The 13,871-nt window shown below is 37.0% G+C and overlaps 1 pseudogene; it reads right to left on the bottom strand.

Annotated features, from left to right (window-relative positions):
- Window positions 1-2,494: 2,494 nt before the first annotated feature.
- On the bottom strand, window positions 2,495-3,730 carry LOC143654899 (asparagine--tRNA ligase, cytoplasmic-like; annotated as a pseudogene).
- Window positions 3,731-13,871: the final 10,141 nt, after the last annotated feature.

Below are 13,871 nucleotides of genomic sequence, written 5' to 3'. Positions count from 1 at the left end.
AGCATTTTTCAGTCACTCATTCATTGAACAAATCTCTATTCAGCTCTTAATATGTGCCAGGTACTCTTTCTAGGCATTGGGACACACTAGTACTGAATGAAACACATAAACCTTCTTGGAGCTCATGTTTTTTAAGATTGTGAAATGCACAGAGAGGTTTTGTCTGCCTGAGCATTAGATGTTTATAAGAAACTGCAGCAGAAGTGTAGTTTCTTCTTTACCATAGAGTTGAGCAAGGATTTATTTAATTTCCTTGGTTTCTGTGGGTGTTTCTCACTATATCTTGTTTTTTTGTATTTGTGTTTTTCCCATTTTTTATTAAGTTGCTGGTATTTTAACTTTTTTTTTTGCATGCCTGTTTTCAAAGGACCAGTGTTTTGTTTTTAATTGGTTTTACTGATTTCACTGACTTTTTTTTCTGCTTTTTTCTATAATTCTTTCAGATATGTTATCCTTTTTCTCATGGAGATATTATCCTTTCTTTTTATAGAAATATAAATATCTTTTAAAGATATTATTTATCCTTCTTTTCTTGGAGATATTTTCTTGACCACAACTTCAGTTATTTCACAAAATTTTGACATATAGTATTCATGCACTATTTTCCAGATAATTTGGAACTTCAATTTGTGAATTCTCTTTGACCTAATTAATGAGAGAGAAAAAATTGTTTTCCCGAATTGGGGATGTTGTTTTATCATTTTGTTCTTACTTTTATTTCATTATAAGATAATGTTATCTGGCTTTGTTCTATTTGTTATAATTGATTGAGATTGTCTTTTTTCTTACTGTATTTACAAATTTATTGTGTATATTACATAGGCATATGTCAAAATTTTAATCTCCAATTACAGGGTAGAGAGTGTAATTAGCAATTAGATCTAACTTTGGAATTTTCCTCTTTATGTCTTCTGTATCCAAACTTAATTGTTTTTGACTTGATATGTCACAAATTGAGAGAAGTTAATTAAATCTTCAGTCTCTAGAATATTACCATATATTTCTGTTTCTAAGTGTGTGATATTACATGTGTCCATTTATTGATTGCTGTAAATAAAGTCAGTTGAGGATATGTGACATGCGTTTTGGGGAAGAAATTAACTTAATCTGGAATGAAGTGATTTAATAGCCTGCTGTGAGTTAATACGGTAAACTAGATTAGATGTGAGGACACAGTGGGGACAACTCAAAGAGTCACTTACAGCTGTTATTAAGACTCCAGCTACAAATTCTCTTAGAACTCATTTATTCTTAATTACTTCAGAAGATCAGTTTGCCTCTTCAGCATAAAACTAGGAGTGATGTTGTGAATCATTTAACTACCAAAAAGGAATCATGCTCTTACTTTAAAGTCTTTAAGACAATTCCATTTCTACAAATTCTTCCACATCAATTTGCATGCCTCAGAATTATAAGAAGCTTGTACTGGTTTGAAACTGTTATGTACTCCCCAAAAGCCATATTCTTTTAATCCTAGTACGATTTTGTGGGGGCAGCCATGTTCTTTCAATCCAAATCCAATATTGTAGGTGGAACCTCTTGATTAGATTATTTCCATGGAGATGTGACCCCGCCTAGTCAATTTGGGTGCTAATTAGCTTACTGGTGTCCATAAAGAACTTACAGAGAGAGGAAGAGCTCAGAGGCAATACAGAAAGCAGACACCTAAATACAGAAGTTTGGAGATGCAGAAGGAAAGCCCCACAGCAGAAGCCAGAAGGACCCACAGGAGTTGAGAGAGTCATTTTGGAACCAACCCAGGAGAGAAGAAGGGCCCCCAGATGTCACCAAGTGCCTTCCCACGTGACAAAGGAACCTGGATTTTGTGTCTCCTCTGAGAAGGTATCCTCTTGTTGGTGCCTTAATTTGGACATTTTTGTGGCCTTAGAATTGTAACTTTTATCTTAATAAATCCCCTTCATAAAAGCCAATCCATTTCTGGTATATTGCATTCCAGCAGCATTAGCAAACTGAAACACAGCTATAAAAGGTTTAGAAAACATTAATAACCAATGCAAAAGATTGTACTCATTTGATCCCAGTATCTATGGCTGAATTATATCCTGTTCTAAAACTATCAATTTTTCCCCAAGATGTTTAGCTCATTGATAGAATAAAATGATATAAATTAAATTCCAGTTACATGTAAAAGGGCAGAAAGTTTAAGTTACTGGAATGCTTTAGAACATTAAAAAATGTTTAATTAAATGCATGGTATATTTGTATATCAAACTGCTGAAATGGATCTGTAACCACAGAGTTACATGCCACATATTTTCCTCAAACTTTGTAATGGATTTGGTTTTTTAAAATGACAACATCAATGCTAGCTGATGGTTAAGTAATTTGAACTACTTTTTATGGTAGTAGGAATAGAAAACAGAAAGTTATACTCAAGTGGTACAAAAAGGGGGAAGATGTTGGCTTTTTTTTAAGGAGGCAATTTGTTCCTTTCATGAACTGTATTCTTTCCAATTGCTTCAAGAGGGATTGGTTATGGCTTGCAGCAATGGACAAATTGAGAGTATAAACATACAGCTCAGATGTGATATCTATTCAGAATCCAAGTTAAGAATTGTTCCAAGCCCAAGCCATATCTTCCATGAGGACATGTTCCATGCTTTCCCTGATGTGTGTACTAGTAATAGGGTGTGGGGTCAATCCTTTTCCTTTCATAGCCTGCTAGCATTTCTTCACTATCTCAAATATACACCGAGTCTCCAACAATCTCACCAACATTAGGAACCAATACATCGACAGATTCAGTAAGGTGGGAATCTTAGTACATTGCTGCAGATAGGACTTGATCTCTATGGGAAATCGACACAGCAAGATTGATTCATTAATGGTATCTGTCATCAATCTCTCAAAAGCTTCTCCAAATGTTATAGAAAGTTCCATTTTCTCCAAATGTATAGAAAGTTCCATTTTCTTTCTTTATATTGTGTTCTTTTGGCTACATGATGGCATCTGAATAGTTCATCCATTTGAAAGGCTGTTTGGGGGATAGAAATTCAGGTTGAGGTCATATATTATCCTTGCTGCAGGTGATTTCAAGACTCTATCAGCCATGCCATACACTGTCCTCCAGTTGGTTCAGAAGCTTCCCTAAAGTCAGGAAAGGGCACTTTGCTTCAGCATGAGTGCATTCTGCCAGGTGCCTAGGTGTTCTAGATTGTTCTTTCCTGTAGGATTGGACAATACAGAACACATTGCCCAGAGCCGGCATGCAAGTCTATAGGTACAAATGAGAGGGCTACATAAAAACTCATTGACTAACCTCTTGACCACTTCCCCAAAATTGTCAAATTTGAAGAGTATAGCACCACTTTCCACTTCTGTTTGTACTAATGTTGGAAGGGTGACTTCACAGTATACCCTATCAAAGAAGTGGTCTCTAAAGCACGTGGTGACCAAGGACAGTGCTTTCAGTATTTTGGACATGTTTTCTGCTTGGGTTATCATGTGTCTACTGTTAAGCTGGATGTCAAAGACTCTTTGTTGATCAGGTTATTATCTTCTACAGCAGGAGTCAGTTCAATTAGTTTTCAGAAGTCACAGTGCAGCCCATGGCCTCCTGGAACCTGCTTGCCTTTGGCATGAGAATTTCATTCCACAAATAGGGACACTGCTTTTGGTGGACTGGACCTTCTGTTGTAACATGGACACAGTTTACATCTGACAAGACACATTGTCGATAACCCATGTCATCCCACAACACCAAAAACATCACATCCTTTGCTTGCCTTCACAGCCTATGGACCCAGCCAAACACCTTTACCCTTTGACCTCTGTGGGTCTCTAATGCATGAATCTTCACACATTTTGGCTCTGAAAGATTTGGATCGTTTTTAATGGTAATCTTCTTTGCTTATTTCAGGTTATTTTCTCTTCACAAATTGTATTCTGCCTCTTTCTTTCCCTGATATTTACTATGTCATCTATAAATGCCACATTTAAAAAATGTTCTTCATATGTGATTTAGAAATAACATCTTATTTTCTTTTTTGTGAATCTATGTAAATGGTGGGAAGTGGCTCTTTTCCTTCAGTCATCAGAGCCTTTAAATGTGTTTTTAAAAGTTTCTTCTTGGTTCTGTCACTGGTGGCATAATTTCTTTCTTGATTCAAGATGTAGCTGTCCTCATACTATCCCCACACAAGTCCTGGTTACCTTCAAGTATCACGTCTTCACTGCCACCACCTTGTCACCCCAGTGAGCAGCCACAGCATCCTCCACTCAGGTTTGTATCGTGGATGTATTTATTTATTTATTTTATTATTTTTTTGCATGGACATGCACCGGGAATCAAACTCCAGCATGGCAGGCAACAATTCTTGCCACTGAGCTACCATTGTACCACCCATGTATTTATTTTTACTCTTATCTTTCATCGGTTTCCCTTCATGAAAAGATATTTATAAAAGTTATATTTTTATTGTGAACTCACAGTTTAATATTATAAAGTGCTCTTCTGGGTCTCATTTAATGCTTTCTGGCTTGAATTTCATCAAATTCAAAACAATACTTTCTTGTATGAATTTTTGTGATATTCCTTCACTCATTTTCTTTGTTTCCTGTTTTTATGAATCATTTTGTTTGAGATGAGTCTTGTAGGCAGCATGGAATTGAGTTTTACTTTGTGACTCAATCTGAAATTTATTTTTCATTTAATAGGTAGGTTTAATCTATGTACATTTATTGATGGGATAAGTATAACTATATGATAATGTCTATCATAGTTTTTTGTGCTTACATTTTTTACAAAAATGTTTGTGTGATTTGTATCTTTTGCTTTTTGTGCACATGTGTATTCCTTTTAAAGGAAGTTTTAAAATTTTGTACTAGTGGTTACCTGTATTACTGTTTTGTGCAATATTATTAGGCATATACTGCTTTAATAAGTATCTATTAGTTTCCTGCTGAGGTTGGTCAAATTGGCATTTACTCTTACTTTTCTTTCCTCTGTCCCTCTTTAACTACCTGATTTTAGTAAAAAACTATTTTAAAATCTTTAAATGACTTCCTTTGACTCTCAGCTCTCATAACTGAGACAGCAAGAATACTTCCTCTTAGGCTATTCTTTCCCCTACCCCTCCCATTTTGGTTTGTCAATGCTGTCTGAATGCATTATATCAGAAATGGAATGGTTTTTAAAAAGGGAATTTATTAACTGTAAAATAGCAGGGAAGTTTACAGCTCTAAGGCCACAAAAATGTCCAAACTACAACACCCAGAGAAAGATACCTTGACTCAAGAAATGCTGACCTGGGAAGGCATGTGTCTGGCATCTGCTGACCTTTGTTCCAGGTTCTGTTGCTTCCAGCTTCTTATGCCAGTGGTTTCCTCTCCAAGCATCTGTGGGCCTCCACTTAGCTCCTCTAGGACACGACTCTGGGTTCTAGCTTTCTTAGCATCTTGTAGGAAGGCACATGGTGATACCTGCTGGACTCTGCATCTCCAGACGTCCATGGTTAGGCATCTACTCTCTGTTGGCATCCCAAGCATCTCCAATTGTCTGTACCTCTGTCAGCTCTGAAGCAACTCCAAAATGTTTCCCTTTTAAAGGACTCCAGTGAAGTAATCCAAGACTCATCTTGAATGGGCAGAGTCACATCTCCATCTAACCAAAAGGTCACACCCACAATTGGGTGTGTCATCTCTGCATGGAAACAATTTAATCAAAGTTTCTACTATACGATATTGAATCAGGATTAAAGCACATGGCTTTTCTGGGGTACACAACACTTTCAAACCAGCACACCTCTCAATTTGTATCACTTGAATAATTTCAACTTTATAGGCAAATAGCATTTACATTTTTACTCTGTCATTCTACTTGTTTACATCTTAACACCAAACTCACTGCCAATTCTTTTCTTGAGAAGTTTACTATTTGTTAACTAAAGTTCATTCTCAAAAGCCATTTTAAGAAAAACTCAGTGGAAGAATAGTTCTTGAGTTCTTGAATATTCAATACTTTTGATGATGTGTGGCTTTTTTTATTAATTAACCCAACATTTAGAAATTATACCATTCTACATATGCAATCAGTAATTCTTAACATCATCACATAGATGCATGATCATCGTTTCTTAGTACATTTGCATCGGTTTAGAAGAACTAGCAACACAACCGAAAAAGATATAGAATGCTAATATAGAGAAAAAAAAATAAAAGTAATAATAGTAAGAACAAAACAAAACAAAACAAAACAAAAACCTATAGCTCGGATGCAGCTTCATTCAGTGTTTTAACGATTACTTTACAATTAGGTATTATTGTGCTGTCTATTTTTGAGTTTTTGTATCTAGTCCTGTTGCACAGTCTGTATCCCTTCAGCTCCAATTACCCATTATCTTACCCTGTTTCTAACTCCTGCTGAACTCTGTTACCAATGACATATTCCAAGTTTATTCTCGAGTGTCGATTTACATCATTGGGACCATACAGTATTTGTCTTTTAGTTTTTGGCTAGACTCACTCAGCATAATGTTCTCTAGGTCCATCCATGTTATTACATGCATCATAAGTTTATCCTGCCTTAAAGCTGCATAATATTCCATCGTATGTATATACCACAGTTTGTTTAGCCACTCATCTGTTGATGGACATTTTGGCTGTTTTCATCTCTTTGCAATTGTAAATAACGCTGCTATAAACATTGGTGTGCAAATGTCCATTTGAGTTTTTGCCCTTAATTCCTTTGAGTAGATTCCCAGCAATGGTATTGCTGGGTCGTATGGCAATTCTATATTTAGCTTTTTGAGGAACTGCCAAACTGCCTTCCACAGTGGTTGCATCATTTGACATTCCCACCAACAGTGGATAAGTGTGCCTCTTTCACCGCATCCTCTCCAGCACTTGTCATTTTCTGTTTTGTTGATAATGGCTGATGTGTGGCTTTTTACTTGAAGAACTGTATGGCCAGATATAAAAAATCTATAGTGGTGTATTTTTTCTCCTTAAGTGTTTTAGGGTTACTTCTCCTTTGTGTTTGGAACAAATGTTGTTGTGACAAAATGTGAGGCCAGCCTGTTTCTTGTTTCCTTTTCTTTGGTAAAAAGACTTTGTCTTTTTGTTTTTACCTGACTGCCCAGAAAATCTATCCTTAGATTCCTTCCCTCTGTTCTTCTCTCCTTTATTTCCTTCCCTCCTTTCTACATTACTCCCTCCCTATCTTTCTCTCTCTTTCTTCCTTCTTCCTTCCTTCCTCTCTCTCTCCCTCCCTCCCTTCCTTCCTTTGTTTCTTCCTTCCTTTCTTTCTCAGTATGTCTTGAAGTCCAATAACATTGCTATGCTATCTGTCCTATGTCACAGTTGGGCCTGGAATCTAATGCACACATTCAATACAGAGATTCAAGAATTACTTCTTATATTTTAGGAAAGGTGCCTTGAATTATGTCTTTAAATATGGTCTGGCCTTTTATATGGCTTCTTTTACCTCCTGAATCCCTCTCTCACCCAATAAGTGTCTACTGGTTTCCCATTGCATACCTTTTCTGCATTTCATTTCAAGGCAAATTATTTTTTCACACTTTTTATTTGCTTCATGGAAACATTTCCTGCTCTATTAATAACTTCAGCACCTCCTTCCTCAGTTTTCTTCTTATAGCACCCTTGTTCTTCTGTGTTCACTTGAATAGAAAAAAGCCATTATAAAATAGAGTCTGCTCATTTTAAAATTGTGTTGAGATAAGCCAAGTAAGTCAGAAACATAGGCCCAAGGGACCCAGAAAAGGAGGGGATACAACTTTCCCAAGCCTCAATCATGGGGCTTATGGCTCAGTGAGAATAAGGTGGGATCCTAGAAGCTTTTTACCATTCTCACTAACTGATTCTGAAACACAGCCAGGTTTGAGAATCCCTACTGTTTGATGCTTTTGGACATCAGGTGATGTGTCTCTACTAATCCAACAAGATGGGGCAGAGGAGGGTCTGAACCCACTCTCCAGTATTTTGAAGCAAATTATCATCTCCTGCATATCTTTATCTTCTGCATGAAAACAATGAGTTGATAATGTTGGCAAAAAAATTTAAGTAGGGAGCATCCTTGAGGCATGATCTGTGTTACAAATATAGATTCAGAACTTTTTGCCAATTACATTATCTGGGAGTCATGGAAATCCTAAGGAATAATAACTTGATCTCAGGTAATTCTTAGGTAGTCAGTAATTCTAATTATCATATTTCCTCAATTCTAAGATGCATACTATTGTACCACTTGTTGCTTTTAAAATGAAGAAGTATCTCATTATAAAGGAGTCATAACACCATGGCTTTCAAACTCTGAGTAAATTAAATCTTATTCCTTATGAGTGTGCTTTTTTACAATAGTCATTGCCTTAGAACTGAGAAAATGTATAGTATTTTAAATAGCTGCAATTAATGAAAGACCATTCATCCATTCCTTATTTACAAATATTTATTAAGTGCTGTTCTAGCATGTGGAGGATATAGTGGTAAAAAAGGCAGATTGGGTTCTTGTAATCTAAAAATCAATTGCCAATGATTTAATATAGGTTATTGATGGCTCTCTTGGCTTCCTCTTACTAAAACATCAAAATGAAACTCCAATTGTATCAAGGGTCACGTAAAAAAGAAAAAATGAGAATATAAAATTTTATAATTATAAGAATATCCTTTCATGAATTGTAACAAATTGATTAAAAACTTTGTCAATGAGAAGGGGGAAAAACTTACCAAACATTAAGAATATCATAATCACTGAACCTGGTGAAAATTTAGGTATTAATAATAATGAGATGGTATATAGAAATTCTGTATTTTACGTATATTTTTTCTATAAACCTATGGCTTCTCTAATTAAAAAACAGCAACAACATGGGGAATATAGTTTGTAGTTATATCAAAGTAAAAGTGGGTACTTTACAGCCCATGGTTCTCTGATAAGGAATTTCATGTGAGCAACATCTTGGAAATAAAATAAGAATTTGTATACACTACTTCATATTCAAAAAGGCTCACCTGACAGCTGAATGTGGCTTTGAAATGTGGCCAGAGGTGAAGAGGGGAGACTATCCTTTGAGTGGAAACTAATAGACACTCCTTCTAGCATATTCCCCAGCCTGCAAGGGGGCACAGCTTCCTAAAACAAAAACATTTCCTGCTAGAATTCTAGGTTCACTTTCAGCCTTTCACTGGGACATTTCTTCATACTAAGCAGTTAAGAACTGGGGATGCCAGAGGCTCTAAAGATGAAATTTTCACCAGGTCCAGTGTTTATGATATTCTTAATGTTTGGTAAGTTTTTTCCCCCTTCTCATTGACAAAGTTTTTAATCAACTAATTATATACATAATTAATTTGAATAAAAGGAAAATAATAAAGGTATTTTGTAAATGTGTCACAGGTGACAGAACCCTACTTTTTGTATCAAACCTTAAATTGAATAAAGCCATGAGTTTTTCAGTAAAATCTCCACTGAGTTTTCTTCAATTTCCTTGAAGAATGGGTTTTAAGTTTGGTAAATAAAATGCCCTTAAATTTGGATTATGTTAATCACTTGTGCCAATATGATAATTAACCACAATTTTGTCTAGTTCATAGCCAGGGCAACATGCAGCTTCCCCCACCCCCAGGGGGAAGCAGTGGGGACTCACTGACCCAAATGGAAAGTCAGTAACCCTCTCGGAAGGGGCTTTCCTTGTCGTGGAAAGCTCGTATGCTGCCAGAGCATACCCTACTCTTTTCTGGTATGTTCAATATACTGGTGAAATTTTGCAGCTCCTCTTGAGAACTACAAAGCAAAATGATATTGGAAGAACCAAGGTTTTGAAGCCATGTGTCATGAAGAGAAAACTTCCCAAACTGCAGTAAGTTGGGTAGTTTTTTAGAGAAAAGATGGGCAGGGTTTAGGATAATGAGCACAGTGGCCCCAGATGATGTAATTAGAGGTGATCTGATTATTGAGCATGCGCAGATTGATTACATGCTTAGTCACAGAACATGTGTAAGAAAATGGTGGAATGAGGTCTAGGTGACCTGTAGGTTAATGTCTAAGCTTCTGTATGTGTCAGGTGGGTCCATTTTGGTTAGCCCCAGTCTCAGTCATCAAGGTAATTTTGTAGTTGGGGTGGCTTAGGTCTGGGCTGACCCAAGACCCTTCATTAATAGACATGAGGGGCTGTATTTAGTGATTACAGGACTCTGAAGTTGAACGACTGGATAAATGGGAACAAATGAAGGTTAGTCACAAGGTTTTTACAATCACAGGGCACAAGATAAAGGTATCAAAGATCAGAGCAACTAGATTATAGAGGCTAAAATGGATACAGCTGAAGGTTAGTCATAAGGTTTTTACCGCCCTTAGAAATCAAGAGAGCTGGATTTCGGTTCTGTGATTTCAGGTATTTCCCTCTGTTTATTCTAAAACACTTAGAAAGTAAGAACAAATATCTATATACTGATTTAATAATCATGATCACTTGTTAATTCCTAATTTCACAGTTATACTCCTATGTCTTTTATTCTCTGCAGAAGTTTCTTTTAACTCTGGCCTGCTGGGGATACTCCTGCCAGATTCCAGACTTAATGCAGATTTAATTTCACGTTGTCCTTAATTACTTCAAAACTTGTTTTTAGGTTATATTTTGCAAAGTCTTCATCAGTCTTGTCTATAGATGCTCATTCACTCCATGATCCCTTGATGTGGTGCCCAGATTGGCTATAATACTCCAGCCACATTTTGAGCATTGACAATAGATTTTACTTTCTTTTTCTGAATATTATATTATTATTGTTGTTGAGGATCTAAAGCCACTGAATCTCCATAATTCTGCTTGAAGTAGATAAAGATAATATTACTTCATTTTCATAGGTGAGGTTGTGTGGACCCTCCGTTCTGCCTCTTGCCTCCAGTGGGTGATGTTGCACAAATGAGAGACACCTGTCTGCTGACAGCATCTTCTGCTCGGTTCCTCCTTCTTACACCTGGCTGAAGCACCCACAGTAATTTAAAGACTTGGACAAGTGAGGAGCATCAGAGCCAGAAGGCACCCAGGATCACCTCAGCAGTTATTTCATTTTCACTTAAGCAAGGGACTTGTCCAGCCTTAACTTCCTCAAAGCTCCTAGTTCTAAGAGCTGGATTGCCACAGACACTTTCCTGTCTGCTCAGGGACACCACCCAGAAAGGAGCCTACAGCATTTCCACTCCTCAGTCATGCTCTTGTTACTCATCCCAGGACGTGAGATGATTTTTGCCATGAGTAAGTAAAAATCTATTGTGGTCATTATTCTACAGAAGTAATTGTTTTCTGATTTGAGTCTTAGTAGCAATACTTTTCATAGCCAAATCTGCTCTGCCTTCATTGATAGAACATTGATTTTGTAGGATATGCCAGAGGCCAGTCAGTGACCCAGCCTCAAGTTCATCATTCTGTTTCTGAAGGAGTCTCCTTGGTGTTGAGATGCAATTATTCCTACCATGGAAATTCTTATCTCTACTGGTATGTCCAGTACCCCAGTGGAGGTCCACAGCCTCTCCTCAAGGACATTCCAGGGAGCAAGCACCCCGATTAAAGGCATCAATGGTTTGGAGGTGGAATATCAAAAGCACATAACTTGTTTTAACCTAAGGAAACCCATCCCTTGGAGTGACTCTGCCAAATCCTTTTGTGCTGTGAGTGCCATGGTGCCCAGGACTTCAGGGGAAGCTGAGCACAGACCTCATGAAACACTGAGGAGGTCTGGTCTAAAGTAGAGATGTCTCTTGGTCCCTGGCACAAGTCCAGCTGAGAGCTTGTTAGCCCCGTGGTGTTCTTGGCACACATTGTGCAGGTGCTCTTGGTTTGCTGACCACAGTGGGCCTGATGTGTGCAGGTAACTGGACATGGAAGCTGTGACATGTCCTATAAAACTGCTGCTTTTCATTGCTTTCTCTTTTTTTTTTATTTTTTTTTATTTTTTTTATTTTTTATTAATGGGAAGAAAAAAAAAGAAATTAACACAACATTTAGAAATCATACCATTCTACATATGCACTCAGTAATTCTTAACATCATCACATAGATGCATGATCATTGTTTCTTAGTACATTTGCATCGGTTTAGAGGAACTAGCAAGACAACAGAAAAAAATATAAAATGTTAATATAAAGAAAAGAAATAAAAGTAGTAGTACTAGTAAAAAACAACAACAACAAACAAACCAACAAGCAAACAAAAACAAAAAAACCCTATAGCTCAGATGCAGCTTCATTCAGTATTTTAACATGATTACTTTACAATTAGGTGTTATTGTGCTGTCCATTTTTGAGTTTTTGTATCTAGTCCTGTTGGACAGTCTGTATCCCTTCAGCTTCAATTACCCATTGTCTTACCCTGTTTCTAACTCCTGCTGAACTCTGTTACCAATGACATATTTCAAGTTTATTCTCGAATGTCCGTTCACATCAGTGGGACCATACAGTATTTGTCCTTTAGTTTTTGGCTGGATTCACTCAGCATAATATTCTCTAGGTCCATCCATGTTATTACATGGTTCATAAGTTTATCTTGTCTTAAAGCTGCATAATATTCCATCGTATGTATATACCACAGTTTGTTTAGCCACTCTTCTGTTGATGGAGATTTTGGCTGTTTCCATCTCTTTGCAATTGTAAATAACGCTGCTATAAACATTGGTGTGCAAATGTCCGTTTGTGTCTTTGCCCTTAAGTCCTTTGAGTAGATACCTAGCAATGGTATTGCTGGGTCGTATGGCAATTCTATATTCAGCTTTTTGAGGAACCGCCAAACTGCCTTCCACAGTGGTTGCACCCTTTGACATTCCCACCAACAGTGGATAAGTGTGCCTCTTTCTCCGCATCCTCTCCAGCACTTGTCATTTTCTGTTTTGTTGATAATGGCCATTCTGGTGGGTGTGAGATGATATCTCATTGTGGTTTTGATTTGCATTTCTCTAATGGCCAGGGACATTGAGCATCTCTTCATGTGCCTCTTGGCCATCCGTATTTCTTCTTCTGGTAGGTGTCTGTTTATCATTGCTTTCTCTTTTAATAATCCAAAAGCAAAAGATGAGCTCCTTCACTGGGCTACCTGCAAACTTTCTTCCTTCTCAACTTTGTAATTGTAAGATGGTGCTCCTGGAATCGTTCTTCTTGGCTCCACTCTGTGTGGGCTATTTGCCCTCACATTTAGGTGCTCCCATGAGGAGGGAGGAGGCTGGGCTGGTGCACAGCTTAGAACAAGGCCTATTCATGGGGGTTTTAGTAATTTATTGGGAATATTGTAGGATGAGGAGAGAATTGATTCAAATCCCTTAGCACTTCTTTAAGGATTGTTAAGGAGAGAGGAGATGCTAAATAAGGATGGCAAATTTCATTTATTTTAGAAGAGAGCTTGTTTAATTTTACTCAGTTATAAAATAGGCCCTATTCTTTTGCTATCTTAAATTCTGCAAATCAGAAATGTTCAAAATTGGTGGGATAATGACTTTTGCCAATTTTCCCAAATGCTGTCATTTACTGCTTTTTACTCTTATCCTATTTTCACATGATTTCATACTTGGGATATTAGAAGTCAATTCTTGTTAGTTTAACATTGCTGTAATTAGTGCTTTGCTAAATTTAGCAATGTTTATTTCCTAAAAATATACTGATTAAAAATTGTATGTCTTTCCCCTGGCTAGGATGAAAAGCATTATAATAAGACTTTATAGCCTTTAATTCCTGAAACCTTAATGACTTTGATGGAAAGTAAAGAGAAGGAGGAGGAGGAGGGTTGGGCTTTGTAGTTGTGTACTGCATGATGCTCTGATAAGAGTCTAAAGTCATAGGAATTTTATAATAGACAATAGTAGATTGAGGTCAGTGATTTGCCTTAGCCAAAAGGGCCACACCAGTGGGA

The sequence above is a fragment of the Tamandua tetradactyla genome, chromosome 14 (genome assembly GCF_023851605.1).
Source record: "Tamandua tetradactyla isolate mTamTet1 chromosome 14, mTamTet1.pri, whole genome shotgun sequence".
Classification (NCBI taxonomy): Eukaryota; Metazoa; Chordata; class Mammalia; order Pilosa; family Myrmecophagidae; genus Tamandua; species Tamandua tetradactyla.
This window is presented reverse-complemented; position numbering and strand designations above follow the sequence as displayed.